Source organism: Plectrocnemia conspersa, unplaced genomic scaffold, assembly GCF_051122295.1.
Source record: "Plectrocnemia conspersa isolate PC_06_02 unplaced genomic scaffold, ASM5112229v1 ptg000001l, whole genome shotgun sequence".
Lineage (NCBI taxonomy): Eukaryota > Metazoa > Arthropoda > Insecta > Trichoptera > Polycentropodidae > Plectrocnemia > Plectrocnemia conspersa.
The window spans coordinates 5946803-5963970 of record NW_028277165.1 but is presented as its reverse complement, the minus strand read 5'-3'; the positions used below and the strand labels follow the sequence as shown (position 1 = coordinate 5963970).

Genomic DNA, 17168 nt, shown 5'->3' with positions numbered 1-17168 from the left:
CTGCATGAATTGAAAATGGCAGTCTAATCAATCATTTATTTGTAGTTCAACATGCATTATAAAAAATCCGCCAACCCCACACCGATCCCAATAGATTAGATCATATACTTTATTTTCACTTTAATGCACCCCTACGCGTTAACGCACTTTCCAAAATTGAGTCCGTCGTAAAATTAACAACCGTTTCATTATTATGCCGTGTAGCAAAATAGATACGCGCATACCTAGTATTTATCCATAAACAATGTAGTAACAGGGTGAATTTAAGTGCCGCCGAACACGTCCGGGACGCTCGGGCCATCTCCCGGGCGCAAATGGGATCGTTCCCGGTTGGGATTTTACTCGCACATGGGATTGCGCCCAGACACCGTAAAAACGGTGAACTTTTACAGCCTCCGGTGTGAATACCTCACCCGATCATTCGGACCAAATGGCTAAGTAGCATAGGGTAGCTCAAAGAACGAACGTGGTTATAGCAGCCCATCAGAGATGGTTGTGATGAATATTATTGTGATTTTGTTTAAAGATAACTCACCATTCTAGCTGGTATGCTTTAAAAAATACAGGACATTATCGCTTATTTTCTGTTGTTTTTTTTAATCTATCGTTAAAACAAATTCTTTCCCGATGTATGGGTAATAATGACAGTGACTTCTATACATAAAAAGAGACACAAGTTATTTTTTTGGAATTTTTGTACAAAAAACTGTATTTTTCTATAAAATATTGATTTCAGAACCGCAATTGTGGCAAGCTCTTTTGCCCGAAATTAAATTATATATTTGTTAAATTAAAGTATAAAGTCCAAGTGTGTACCCAGGTATTTAACGCTCGCTCCCCATTCAATGTTATGCTCTTGTTCACTCTTAATAGGTGCATGCAAGGGTTGTCTACGTTTTGTAAATATTATTATTTTTTTTAATTAATTTAAATTATCTATTTTGTAAAATATATTTTTTAGGCTTTAATAAATTTTTGTAGTTTAATAGGTTTAAATAAGTTTAAGATCATCAGAAGTAGCTATGAAAAGAAACGGCTCAAGTATACTTCTCTGAGGTAAACCATGTGGCATTTTACGCGGTATCGAAAATGTACTATTTAATGAAACAACATAGCTTTGATTATTTAGGTATGACTGTAAAATGTAGATAATATAATAAGAAGTTCTGTGTTTTAAAAGTATATACAATAATCAGTCGTGCCATATTAAATCAAAGACCTTTTCTATATCTAGCAATGAAAGGCCAGACCTTTTTCTTTATTAAAATTGACAGATATGTGCTCTGTCAGTCAATAAATTGTTTATGAATGAGTTTGCTATTATTAGATTCATTCAATGGCGATATATGACTTCTTTAAATATTTTTTTCAAATAACAACAGTAAGCTGAACGGGCGATAGTGAATTGCTATGTTATATACTTTACCAGGTTTTTTTATCGAATGATTTTATTCCGTTTTTCAGAAAATTTGAAAATATCCAAAATATGAGCATAAATAAAATATTTGAGTTAAGCACTTAAAGCATACAAAATAAAGGTTTTTAAGTAATATATTGTTGGTACTAACAAGTTAACTGCATATTATTTTTATTAAAAATAAATCCACATAGCAAAAACAAGTATTTTTTTAAAGACACATATTACAAATTAATTAAATTGTATGTTAATAATATTCTACGTGTGTTTCTCATTATTAATTAATTATTATCGGTACAAGTGTATCGTATTAAATATGTAGAGATTACAATAAATAAAGGTCATTAACCAGTCGTCACAATGATTTTCTATTTATTATTAAATAATAAATAGAAAATCCTAGTATTACTGCAATCTCTAGTCACGATGGCCATTATCCAAATAATAATTAAATTAATAAATATTAAAAAATAATTTTAGTGCATAACTAAAAAATATGAAAATTTGTTAATAGATCTCCAGAAAGATCCATGTATTTGTTTAACTCGTTAGGTAAAGAATAAGGGATGCGATCGCGACTCTAACGTACTTTAAAGCTTGTAGTTGAAAATTTCCAAACATTGAGGGATTGTTGCCTCTCAGCAACTTAAAAAAGTGTTTCATTGAGTAAACACTACGCCAAAAATGTAATAAATTGTACCCCAAGGCTCCAAGTAAATTGATTGGTTTAATATGTTTTGTGTTTTTAATATTTTTTAATCATCAACAATTTATATTTTATATTACTTTTTGTTATGTTTAATAAATATGTTTTGCTCATATTTTGTATAAATCCTTATAATATAATACAGTCATATATCATCACAGTTTGAAAAATCTACATATCATATATATGAATGCGAGCTCAGCAAACATACGTTATACGTTAAGTTAAAATTTATAAACTCTCCTCTGAAGGTCCGCATGCGAGCCGTTAACAGCGGTTAAACGCGACACGGGCGCATGTAAACAAAAATAGTGTGCAAAGTTAAGTGGAGACCGCCGGCCGGCAAAGGGTTAATCTAGTGCTCAATTAAGAGTGCTCACACGGTCCGCTCCGGGCGAATTAACAGCCGGTCCAGCGGCAACAGCACCGCATATTTCAACTGGCAACACTGGCACCGACCTTCTGCCGCCGTTGTCCCAAGATTTATGCTACGTGTGTTTCCGATGTGGCTGGCATAGGCGCTTCTGTAGTGTAATTTTTAGTAGGCCGCTATTGGAAAAATGGGTTATTGCGGTTGAAGTCAATTTATATCATAAATCTTAATATTGAATTGGAATTATATATTATATATGTATATGTAAGTAATAATATACAAATGTTACAATGACATTTATTACTAATTATGTTAGTAGTAATAATGGGTTCAAAGTTGAATTCTTATTGTTTTTAATTACTTTTCAGAAGCAATGATAAAACAATTTGATGACATATATGGCTATAACGTAGAATTGAATCTTCTTATGTTGTAGTCACTGTCAGCAAGTATTTTTTTTATAAAGAACATACTACATAGATTTGATGTAACTGAATATCTTGAATTTGGCTATTCCGAAAGAGAAATAATGGCACAGAACAAAAATTGAATAAAAACCATGACGTATACATATTTTGCCACATCTGAATTAAAAATAAGCCACTCTTAGATATTTTGACTATCGATTATTTCAGGTATGCAATCACATATTTATAATCATTGCAAAATGTCGTTTATTATATAACATCCAAGAAACTACACATTTATAAGCAATCCGTTGGCAGATATATATAGCGTTCTCACTGCGACAACGCCGATTTGATCGACATTAACTTTCAATCCTCATACATACTAAGAATATATTACACGTTCACGTTTAAGACATACCTGGTTTATTTGCAATTTTTAAAATCTAACGCATATGTGCATTAAATCGGAAGCAGTGATAATGTTTATGTAATATAAAAGAAAAAACTCACTTTTTGGCCTCGGAGCCCGGCAACGGGAATTCAAAATTTGAAGATTTTATTACGAAGATTGTTTTACAATTGTTTATCTAATTTAACCAACGTATTATTCTTATCTTAAACACATTATGTATATATTCAATTTTCATAGTTATAACGCACCTAGTTTAATTGCAATCTGATTATTTATAAAATGAAAAACTCACTTTTCGGCCGCGGAGCCCGTCGCCGGGAATTTAAAATTTGAAGATTTCATTACGAAGATTGTTTTATGATTGTTCATCTAGTTTAATCAATGTTTTCTTCTAATCCTAAACACATTATGTATATATTTCATTTTTATAGTTATAACACACCTACTTAATTTGAAATTCGATTATTTATATTCAGTCAAATGACGAATTAATGAAAATTATTGTCGCTTAGCAAAATTTTATTATTAAATATAATAATTATTTATAACCGTTGTCACGGTACTGTCGTCCATCTTGTTTTATATTTGAATGCTTATTTTTCATTGGTCGAAACAACAGAACGCAACACCGGTCCTCGGAAAGCAACGAAACAAATTCAATTTTTATTTTTATTATTATTTAATATTATATTTAAATATATTTCCTTTGTTTACGTGTATATTATATTATACACCGTTCATACAAAGCGATACGATTTACAAAGTAGATAATTGAACGGAGAATGTTTCATTTAAAGTTATGCGCGTCGTATATATATATATATAATAGGTAAATCTTCGAAAAAAATTGAATACAAATGAATCTTTTAATCCGACTGTTATTTTTTAAATGTCTCTTTAGATATTACAACAATAATTGTTCAACTTAATTTGTAGCTGTATGGTAAAGGTCAATTAATGACAAATCCATTTTTTAATTCAAAAGTACTTCGTTTGTTAAAAAAACATATTTCACAAAACTACAAAAAGGCAAAAAAGAAGCACATTCGTTCTAATTAATAAAATATATATACTTATATTTCACTCGTTTTAATGTTGACATAATTACTTAACTCACTATTCTTGAGTTACTTATGATAATTCATGTATTGATTTTTATTTTAGTGCTAGGTCTTAAGTTGAATATCAATATTAAAAAAAACAGCCAAATAGTTACTCTGTATTATCATATAATTGTAAAATTATTTTTAATATAATTAATTAATTATAGTGTTTATATAACATATTTTAGAACGCTTTCAAAGTGAATATAACCTAACGAAGTTATTTAAAATGTAAGTATACTGTTACATGTACATTGAGACTTAGTTGCTCCCGAAGGAAAACTGAGACATACACAACGAACCTATTTATTATATACCTTATATACTGTTTTATACCGAATGATAATAATCAAACTAAAAGCATTCATTGTAAAGGTTTTTTTTCTTTTACTGTATTTTTTATTTATTTTTATATTTAATTTAAACATTATTGTGAGTAAGTTAAATTAAAAAAATTTCATCAAATAAAATTTTAAATTATCAATAAAATAATATATAAATTAATGCATATAGATACTTTATATTTTATCCTAAAATACCATTCAATCTATTTTTATTCAGTAGATACGTCCGCGTTGTATCGTCACATTCAATAGGTCGCTCGTTTCGTTTCAATTGCGGCACTCTTCATTATATTATTATACGGATAGCGATATATACTGTCAAATATTAGCCAGTCCAAGCGAGGAACCTCCATTGGGAGGGACCATTGTACAACTAATGACTTGGCGCTGAATCAAAGACCAGAAACCGATATCTTGGCTATTGAATTCAACGAGGACTTCCCCTATTTATAGCTTCCTGTGTTGCTTGCAGACAAAAGATAACTTATTGAAGTTCTTTTTTACATACGTATGCTATATTTAAAATACGTTTTAAAGCGTACAAATAGACGTTTACGTTATATTTATGTTTTCTTATAGAATCTTTAAGTCTTACAGAATCATGAATTATTCATAAATAAAATATTTTCATGATAAAAACACATTACTTTATTTCATTATAAAAAAAAATTTAATAACGCCTAACAAATACTATTTAAAGAAAATACTTGTACTGTTAAGAAATTATGATCTATTTATATAACTGCGGTTTTTTAACAAAAGTTCATTGTACGCAAAAACAAACATAATTTAAGTATTTGGTGAACTTTTTTAAATATAAGAAAATATTGTTATAAATACATATAAGATATTCTCTATGAGCTGTATTAACTCATTATTAAAGAATTTTTAATACCAGATATGTATGACCTAGTTCGATTTTAAATAATCATCACGATATTCATCCCTGAGATTAGAATCTAGGTAAAACTAATCTATGATGATCTATCAAAATTATAATTATCAGTTCCTAACTCCTAGATACGATAGAAATTTAAAAACATGATTCGAACCAAGGTCTTTTAGATCAATAGTCAGAGATTAATACCAATCGTCTATCGTGCTAATATGTCACAATTTCATGACTGAAGTATCTAAAGCATCCGTATGATGTGGCATAAGTAAGTACTAAAATAAAACATCGTTAATGTAACATTGCAGTAAGGTCAATAGCGTACCATTGAATTAGCTGTCCAAAGTATAATAGTTTTTTAAAATATTATGTTTAAGCCATGCTCAAATGAGTATTATAAATTATTGTAAACCCTTCTAGATTCACCACGCGAGCAGTTTTGCCGTATAGAGAATTTCGAGTTTAATCTCTTTCTCCTAAATAAATAGTGGTATGGTGCCTATCACTAAATAAGTATATGATTTAGTATCTTTCTTTCTAATAAATAAATAAGAAAAATGTTTGTCCTAAGCATAAAAACCTCATATCTGCGCGTTATAATTAATAATATTGTTTGGTGGTAGTAAACTAATGTATGGACGGTTAAGTAAAAGTTTATTGTTTATGTTTTTGAAAGTCTAATAAGGATTTATAAGTCTTTTAATAGCAAGGGTTGTTTCATAAATAAACTTTGTTTAAAAAACGCTTTTTTACGCATAATTATATACTTTTTCTGCATGTTTATATCAGTAATAAAAACATTATTAAGGAATACCGCTTTAATGATACGTTCAAGAAAAGTATGTTGTAAAATTATTTAATTTATCTTATCTTAAAAAATTAGTCTTATAAGATTTATATCAAATATTGCTTAAGACATATATTTTATAAAACCATTTTTTTAAAACATAATATAGTATTTAGATGATTGTTAAAATATATTATGTTCATATAATATTTTTACAAATTAAATTAATATATATTTAATAACGATTAAAAAAAATGTTCTCTGGCTCCACTATATTTTATTGTATCGGCGAAATTACTAAAGATGTTGTTGATAGAATATTTATTTTTTTATTATTAATCTAGCCATTATGACTTGACAGGTTTTCCCAATGCGCAATATTGGCAATTATACAAACAATAATTTTACAATTAACCATTTGAGCGGTATCGCCGTACATGAACGTCGTAGAAAAATAAATAAAAACATTATATTTATAAAACATTTTTTTTTTATTTTTATATAAATAATTGTTTTGAATTAGAGTATAATAGTATAATAAAAAAATATTTAGAACCTCTGAATTGATATAATAAATTTTTTACAAAAACCAAATAATATATAAACAATATGTATAATAAATGATCGGAATTAAAAAAAAGTGTTAAATTAAATTATTAAAACATAATAATACAAAAAACTGTTTTTCTATATTTTTTTATATATGCAATATAAAAAATAATATAATAAATTACAATAGAAATATTTATAAAAAATACGTAAAATTAACTCCTATGTGTATACTAATAAATTAATAAATGTGTATATATTTATTAACTCACTACTCAAAGGGTTAAATGTTATAAAAATAAATAAAAAAACAGTCAATAAAATACACCTAAAATAGCTGAGCACCATTACGCATATTTTTTTCTTGAGAAATAACTAAAAATTTGTAAGTTCTATTTTGCTGAATTGTAGATTTAAAGATGATAATTACACGAGAATATTTTGTTTAAATACAAATCAATGTTGAATATTAGTAACTAATCTCGAATCCTGTTGTTGCCAAAATCAGGACAAAAAAAATCATAAGCTGCTTTTTAAAATCATTAAATGTTTAATTAAAATTTATTGTGTTTCATTAGGGAACTCTTTATTAAAAGTTGTAATAAAATCATTGAGTGCTTGAAAAGATTCGTACACACAATTTTTAATGCGTTTCGATCAGAAGTAGATTTATTTTATTATTGCTTCTATTTTATCTTCAAATTTAAATATTTTTGCTGCTGCACCTTGGAGGTTCAAATTCAGTTTATCCAAAAAATAATATGAGAATATCAGTCAAGTAAACAATTTTAGCTAACCAGGAAAAATCGTTTAATTTAAATTGCGTATCCATTAAAAATAATCGTATTTCATTACAAAGTTTAAAAAGGTGATTGAGTATTTTTCACAGGATAATCAACGTCTGTGTTTAATAACAGATGTGAATGTTAATTTCCCATATCTTCACTCAAAATTTTAAAAACACCGGAATAAGTGGACGAGCCTTAATAAAAATGACAACTGAAACAATTTTGTACAATGATTTTTTAAATCTCTTAATTCCGTGTGTATTTAGAAATGATTCCAAACTACTTGAAGTGCAACACTTTTAATAAAGCAATCAATTCATTAATTTTTCTTGTCATTGCACGAGCCCCATAAGTGCAAAATCCAACACATTTTGGCATTTTAATAAAATGATTCAAACTAATAAATACGACTTCAGCTATAAGAACGCAAAGATAGTGCATCACAAAATATCAAATCCTGTAATAATAAATAAAGCATCTAATAAAAAAAATGCATTTTAATATTATTTGAAACATTGATACTCTCAAAGAATAATGTACCAAAGAAAATAAAAATAAATTTTATTATCAAATTATTGATTATAAATATAGATAATAAATACTAGAAAAATAATTTTATTTAATTTATATTTTGGTGAACGTTTTGTGGCAATTAGTAATAGATTGGGCTGTTGCAGTAGTAGTTAATTAAATTATTTTATATTATTATTAAGAATGAGATTGCAGATGAGGCGCCGCCGGATGTAAATGCCAGAGGAAATGGGTTACTCTCGTAACACGTAACCAAATAAGTCACGCCCTCACAATATAATATTTTTTTATAAATTATTGCAAAAAGCCTATGGCAAATCTAAATTCAAATAAAAGCAATTTAAATTAAAATAATTTAAAAATGTTAGAGACATATCTAAAGATTGCAACTACGTATAATATTTTAATTAAGTACAAGTTTATGAACAAAATTGCAATAAGAACGTCTCTAGAGCTTCTAAGTATACACAGTTCCCGGTTGCATTGAGACGAGGGCAAAGCTCGTAGTCAAACGAAGTGAGCCGATAGCCGGACGTTAATAGGGGGCCCCTCGAAGAGTACAGATAGCGATGTTAAAAGAGCCATCTTGCAGAGTAATGTCCTCCTAATGGAGCCGTGGAGATACTTCTATACATTAGAGGACGTCTGCCCGGGTAATTAGGTTAAATAGCTCTTGTGTTCACCGATTACTTCCAAGTGCAATCTCAGCGTCCTATCTAAGTGTTTGCTGATTTGCGACGAAACTCGGCGTCGAAAATTGGACGCACGACTGCAATCCGAGAACGAAGGGCCTAGGGCCCTAAATTGCTCCATTGAAAAGAAACGGTCGGCCGATATTTACGCTATTAGCAAGAATTGAATTTTTAAAGGTTTCTTCAATTCTCCGTCGAGCCATTTTCAGCGCTTTCGCTCGCTTCTAATCCGAGCGAAATCTGCGGACGTGATTTTAATTCAGAAAATTCTCTCTGATAGGTACGTTAATCCTCTTAAAATTTCGATAAAAATAATCTTTCTGGTTGTTTTCCATCTTTTTGAACATATAATTTAAGATTATATAAAATATATTGTTGGGATTCATTGTTTTTTTTTAAAAATACAACAAAAATTATATTGGAAAATCTATTTAATCTGCCTAATAATGATACCCATAAACGAAAAAACATTAGAGGTCTTGCCCTTCCGCTCAGAATTATGCGACATACTACCTGCACTATTGAGGTCGAGTGAGGTAGTGTCTTCGAACGGAGATACATATTATAAATTTTATTTTAATTGGTCTTATTATATATTATTCTACCAGTATTCTTTAAAAATAAAAAAAAAACAATTTATTTCAAATTCTTAAGTCATCGAAAAGTGTTTATTTTCCAAACATTTTTTTAATACGAATGATTCTGATTTGCCATATTGTGGAGCAAATATCACATTCAAATTAATTTTAGCCTTCATAGAGGGTTCCAATGATTTTTTTAAGTAGTTTAATGAAACAATTAATATTACTAATAAAAATATATTTAGTATATTAATAAATCTATCGGTACTTTAATAAATAACTGCATGCTTTTCATGTGAAAATTTGTCCAAAGCATTGAATTTCATCGAAACCAACTACGAAACCACAGAAGCGTCGAAAATGTACTGTGAGCTCCGGCGATGTTAATGGATTTCGGCGGTTTTCAAACATTTAAATAATTAACTATTACAAAAATATATACATATTTGATTCAAATCAAAAATGTTTGTGCTTATTCGCATCATTTTTAAGTTTGCAAATCGAATATTTCCGCATCGGCCGCGTCACCAGATGGATATAAAAGTTTTTTGATTATTGTTATAGCCGCTTACATACGTCACAAACTTTCTTATATGGCTCCCGGGGCACCTTTCGAATTCTGAAAACAGAATCGTTCACGATACAAAAATATATTTATTTTTATTGTAACTTATACATTTTTAGCAACAAAAAAAAAGGTTGCGACAAGATATCTACATACACATTTTAGTATTGATTTCATCAAACGCTTCTATTTACCTGGAACAGATTTTGTATGTATATAAGTTATTAGCTATTGAGTTATGCAAGATTGCATTTCATGTTATTATGAAATCGATTCTTACTATCATAAATCTGTAGAAATAATGAAACCTTTTTAAATTTTCTCCTAATGCATAACTCATTTAGAGTTTCAATGCGTATTTCGGTACATCCGCTTGCGTGCTTTCTATGAAATATAAAATACAAGAAAAACAGAAAATCGTTATATGCACAAGACCAAAATTGGCTTCAGCAGATGTCTTCCCGATACCGGATTTATTAACCGTTCCGCCTTTATGCTACGTCTACCGACTGCCGGTTTATGAAGCGTCCCCAGTCGCGCATATACGCGCCCCTATGCAAATATCCGGAACTTTATTGTGAATATGCAGCGACGCTTACTTCATATTCATCGTTAAATGGTCTGAAGGATATTAGAAGACGGAGAGGAAGACACGCCGAGCATTCGAATGCGACATATTGCCACCGGGGAAAGAATAGATGCATTGTTCACCGGGAAGATTGTTTGTGCGAAAGCCAAGGAGACAAGAAGTCCTCACTGTTTAAACCACCCCATCCTTGGGGCTCGTTTGCACCAATGCGGTTTACTGCGGGTCACTATCTTTTCAGAAAGGCGACCGTAAAAACAAATGTGATTCGTTTTAATGCTGTTCATGGCGTGGTTGTTTGCGAAAATCGCTTAAAATATTCCATTGTACGTTTAACGAGCGATAAAGATGAATTTTGCGGTTGACGCCTCGAATAAATGCAAAAGACACAGATTAATTAATGTAAGTCAGATATTAAATTTTTATAATTTTGAAGTAATATTATTACAATTTTATTTGTAAAATTAAACATTCACCGCCGCATCTTAATTATTGTTTGATTTTTTTGGCAAGGTTTATATGCAGTTAACAAAATTATTATATGCAGTTAACAAAGTTAATTTAATTGCATTGCAATAAAAATATCTGGCATATACGCGAGATATTATAAACCATGAGAAATTTCTTACAAATTTAATAAAATTTCGTTCCATGAAGATGATCAAGAACTCATTTCAAATTTCGTCAAGTCTCATTAGTGCCTTTCCTCTGAATAGAAATCGCACAAAATTGTAATATTCTGTATTGAAGTAGTCCAGATATGGTATGAACCTATATGACATAAAATATTTCGTTTTAATATTACTCAGCTAAAATGCAAACCTATTTTCAAATACCTTGGAAATATTATAATTTTTTTGGGCAGTAGTTAAAAAATCTAAGTTAGTCATTTTCGTAGTGTGCAAATTCACACAGTAACGCGGGAACGGTCGAAAATGTGCTCGGATCAACTGCATATTTATCAAACAAAATTTTAACAGTTGAAAAAATTGGAATTTGGTCTTAAATAGTGGCTTCAGCAAACATTTTATTTCAATGTTTTAAAATTAAGCCAACCAGTAAATGCCAATAAAAATGTGTTGTGTAGTAAACCTTTACATGTATTTAAATATAGAACATTTATTTAATATTTAAGATTATTAAATAAATACTCAAACTAAATTTTAAAAATAAGACCGAATCAATAAACTATTTATAACCCAAAAAGTTGAAGGTCTTGTATTCGTACACTCATTAGCTGCAGGTAGTATCATAAATTAATATATTATAATTGAGACAAAATAAGAAATAAAGTACACTTATTATTTTTTTTTAATTTTATAAGAAGTTTTTTTAGCTCAAAAAGAGCATAATATATTAAACTGATCTTAATTTACCACAAAATAGAGTTATTTTAATTAAAAACAGTATTAATGTAATGTGGATAAATTACAGCAATCAACTTTTTAGTATTGTCACTTTTAATTATTATTTATTAAAAGTTAACCAGTAATTATCTAAAAAAAATTGTTTCTTTGAATACTCATTTTTTGTCTAAATAAGTAAATACTAGTATTGTATACTAAAGACTAGAAACTTGAGATAATGGATAAGCACATATTCATATTTTTACTTTAAGTTAATTATTAATCTTAAATTTTTAACCTAATAGGACTAAGAAAATATTTATCATTTACCTGTTTTGAGCTTAATAATGTAAATCATTTTAAAATATATGCAGGTCAAATCGTAAATTTTTTTAAATTTCTAAAAAAAATTGTGCGTTTAAATGGTTGAGCAAAGTCATTAAATATAACAGAAATATATTTTTCAAATACCCAAGAAATATTATTTCCACAGTCGAATTTCTTACGATGTGTTGTAGAAGCATTTAATGTAAAAAAAATGTTTTGGAAATAGAAAAAAATTATGATTAAAAGTGAAATGGTAAAAAATCCTTTTAAACGCTATGTTACCTTTTATATATATTTTCTTATATAGATATATTTATTGGTTATTTTTATTGTTAGTTTTTATACATTTAGTATTATATAAAATTTACAGAAAATCAATTTTATCAATTGAAATATGTCAATATACATACATATATATGTTGGAAAAATAAAATGTGCAGAATCATTCACGTATCATTTTTAAACAAGAAAAGTAATCAAAAACTGTTAAGCGATTTTTATATACGATCAGGAATATTCTTTTATAGGATATAGTGTATATGTTGAAAATGTGGTTGAGGAAAATATGGCATCTGCTACTATCAGAAAATCTACTTAAGCTATTCATGGCTATGTGGCATGAGTGCACTCCGACTTGGACTTCCTTCCGGTGGGCAGAGATGTCCGTAGCTTTGCACGTGGCTTGTTTCCGGTTAGTGACTTTTGACGACACCAACGCAAAACTAACGATTGTCCATGCAAAAATTAATTTGTCCATTTCTGCACATTTCCATCTATGATAACATGTATTATAATAGTAAAATAAAAATGGAACGCATATTTAAAGATACAATTGTAAATAATTGTATTAATATTTATATTGTATATAAATAATAATGGTCTAGTAGATGCACCGTACACAAACAAATAGTTAAAATTGTGTTATATTTAATAATACAATATACTTATAAAAAGGATTCTTTGTTAAAATAAGCTCGTTTACCATGCAAGCAATATTCAAAATATGTCGGCGTTCACCGGCTTATTGAAAAATACCTTCGCAAACATTGTTTTAATTTTTTCCCCAATTTCAGGCGTTTTGATTGGCTACAAATTGTGTTGAGTTGTTCGTACACACAGCAAAAAAGTTCTCACCCAGGCCACCGCAGGACCTTCGTACATGTGAAAATACTAAAAAATAAATAGAAATACACTCAAAAGCACAGCATAAAGTTAAGGGTTAAATTTTAAATTTACGATTCAACTCGGCTTGTCGATATGATATTTTGTTGGTGTTGTTGTTGTTGTTGTCGATACCCGTCGAAAGGCAAACTATTTCAAAAGCCAAAGTCATACAGTTCAATAATCACATATGTACCTACTTACATTTATATATTAATAATATTAAAATATATAATCATATATTTGTTTAATTAGTTAATATAAACCTTTACTTTAAATATTATTTTATACTGATGTTATTACTTTAAAATAATTAAAAATATATGTTTTAAACATCGGACATCAAGGACGGTGTCCGGTGTTTAAAATATCAATCTTTAAGAGCAAATTTATTAAACAAATTTTCAACCTGAAGAAGAAACTACATAAATTATATTAAATAACTAATATAAGCTAGCTTCTTGGTTAGTACAAATTTAGACAAAAATCAAACAATTGGAGATTAAAACTGTTACAAACAAAACGTTAATCTATGAAACTACTAACAACATATGAAGTTTACATCTGAAATAATATAAAGATGCAAATAAATAAAAATAAAGAATGATATTTTAAAACGATAATATATAAGAAACATTTGTTAACCATGAAATATTAATTTAAATCTTACGATTGCAAAACTTGTACTGAATATAAATTTACTGTATACAAAATAATTAAATTCTCATTAAACTTTAGATAAATATATAAATTTGTGGCTTTATATTACAAATATATGTTAGGTACATACGCTATTTTTTCAAATTTTTATGTTACAAAAATGTTTATGGGTACAGAAATTAGGATTTTATCTTTCTCTTTAATGTCCTAAATAATCTCTGCAGTTTTATGTAATAAAAACTAAAGAGAAAGTTACATATATTCTAATGCTAGTCTTAGTTAAGAAAAATATTAATAACAGTGACAACAACTAACTGTCTAAGTTGAGCACCGTTATCCTTATCGCATACACAACATTGTTGTATTCTTATCGCATTTATGCTACAGTGTACATAAAAGAGAGTAATGGGGAAAGATGGAACAAAGATAATGTTCCCCATTAGGGGATCTGAAAACACAAGAAACACCCCTCGAGATTTATGTGTGCGTAAAAGTGTACTAATAAAATAATTTTCCTTTGTTCCGTCGATTCACTTATTGAATTATTCATTGCTGCTCAGATTTTCGCATAGCTTTCGGATATTAAAATATCGACAATAAGAGACAATATCGAAATCCTTTTTACAAGGTAAGCTTCTACAAAAACCTTGTCATTTTAGATATTATCAATTGAATTTTAAATCACAATGATCAATATTTCTAATAATAGTTTAGTTGGTTTGAGATACGAAATAGTTTTAGTCAAATAGTAATTATCATTTTTAATATTTGTATCTAAAAAAGTTTTGAAAATTTTAAAATAAATCTCCAATATAAAATTGAAAAAAATTTAAAAAAAAATTATTTTACATTTTTTTTTAAATTTATATTTTCTTTTAAAATGTTATAAACTTCTTTGTAATTGTTTAATCTTTGAGTTTTTATTTTTATTAAATTTTAAATTTGAATTGTTATTTTATTATATTTTTATATCATATCTTTCCAACAGCTTTAGTGGCTTAAATAAATCTTATACTCAAAAAGATAAAGCCATAATAAAAACTTTCCAACAACTCATTTCTGTCAAAGAACGAGCGCATCCTCCGTCATAGACGACATGCTGGAAAACTTGGCCTAGCTGAAAGTTCCGTCAAAGAAGACAATGAAGAGTATCTTTTATGCGTCGGCGACTGCTCCGTTCAGCGTCTCGGCTCTCACTGCTGCAAATGGTGCAAGTTTTAATGAACACCGCGGCCGATACGTCCGCCCGCCTGTGTTCAAAGGGTTGAAAAACAAAGTTGTCCGTCCTCTTGTCCGCTAATCATTGTTATTCCGCCGACAAAACGATGCTGCCGCTTTGTGTCGGCGCTTGTTTTGCGTGCGCTCTATTTTTTCTTTCTATGCTACTCCCCGTACGCCTCCCCCCCCCCTTTTAACGCTACACCCCATGTGCTACTGTTGACGCACAGTGATCAATTTGTGTAATTTTATATTTTATTAGAAAAAAATATTATTCAATTATCCGTTTCATCTGTTGAAATAAAAAACTGTTCTCTAAAATGTATCGCCAGCATTTTTCGGTATATTATTATACTATTACTATCACAGTAATAATAACACGGTTAATATAAAATTCATCGTCACTTCCTTAAACATCCATTATTATAACGTCATTCGTAATTATATGGATAATTTTTAAAATAAATCAATATGTGTATTTATAAATAATTATAACACAGATTACTAATTCTTAGTAATTTACTAGCTCAAAAAGACTAATATTATTATTTAAGTTGCCGCTAAAAATGTCGCTACAAAGGTCGATAGTTGTCAATCGCTCAATATAATAGTGCGAGCGTGGTAGCGTGCTGTGCTTGCATCTCGCTCTTTTTTCCCGTCTTTTTTCTAATCGTTTTATTTCATAACAGACACACAATATTAAGTAAGAATTATGTACAATTAGAGCATATAATCCCGTTTCATCCCATATCATAAAAATATAGATACCCTTTGAAGGAAAAAATGAGTTTAATAGCAATAATAAGTATCGCGTTATGCACTACGGTCTTAAGACCAAACGAAACGACCATGTTCCGATGAAAAATTTTACAATAAGCTTACACTCGTAAATTTAAGATTATTGAGCTATTTGCATAAGTTAATAATTAAATATTACTAAAATGTGTTTACCACAAGTTTTTTTACCATTAATAAATTGAAATTGGCAAAATTAGCCCCAACACAAAGACAATAAATGCATTTCAAGTTTCGTCGACGTAAGAGTGCAACGCTTGGAATACACTCGTATAACGAATACACATTGTCGAGTTACGAGCACAAAGGGTTAACTATATTCGAAAGACACAGAAAATGAATAAAAAGACATTACCTTGACGTGATGGGTAGTGGGGGCGCATCAGCGCGGCCGCGGCGTCGGTAAGAACGCCAGCGCCACACCGGTGAAACTAAGCACTATTATAAACACTAATTTTAATTATACACTGCTTAATTCTAACACATACACTAAATTACACTAACACTTTATAATTGAAAACATCGAAAGGGATATTATTATAAAAACACTTATTCGACAAAAATGTAACGAAACAGTTTACGCGACCGATGTCGCGTAGCTACTGATTTTTTTTTTAAATATTTCGAAATGCATAAACAAGTTCAAACGAGCTCAAGGTTATGCGTCATGGATTATAAACCATAAGGATTAAAATGTCGTGCATCTCAAATAGCAAAAAAATATTTTTTATCAAAGGTTGACAATTTGTTTATTTTTAAAATATCTATCTCTCGTTCGATTTATTTTAATGCGAGAGTATAATGTCGATGATTTGAAGTTTTTATATTTTTTAAATATAATTTATATGTGCCAAATTTACGACATGGCTGCCGGTCAAAAGAGTGTGCGTCAAATGAGAGCCGTCATATGAGCGATGCATTATAC

The 17168-nt window shown here is 28.9% G+C and overlaps 1 protein-coding gene across 1 annotated transcript in view; it reads right to left on the bottom strand.

Annotated features, from left to right (window-relative positions):
• LOC148238555 (lachesin-like) overlaps positions 1 to 16810 on the bottom strand; it is a 68564-nt gene extending 51754 nt beyond the window's left edge. The window contains exon 1 of the mRNA XM_088185601.1: positions 16599 to 16810. The gene's annotated coding sequence lies outside the window, so the exon portion shown is untranslated. The remainder of the gene's footprint in view (positions 1 to 16598) is intronic.
• Between the last annotated feature and the right edge of the window lie 358 nt (positions 16811 to 17168).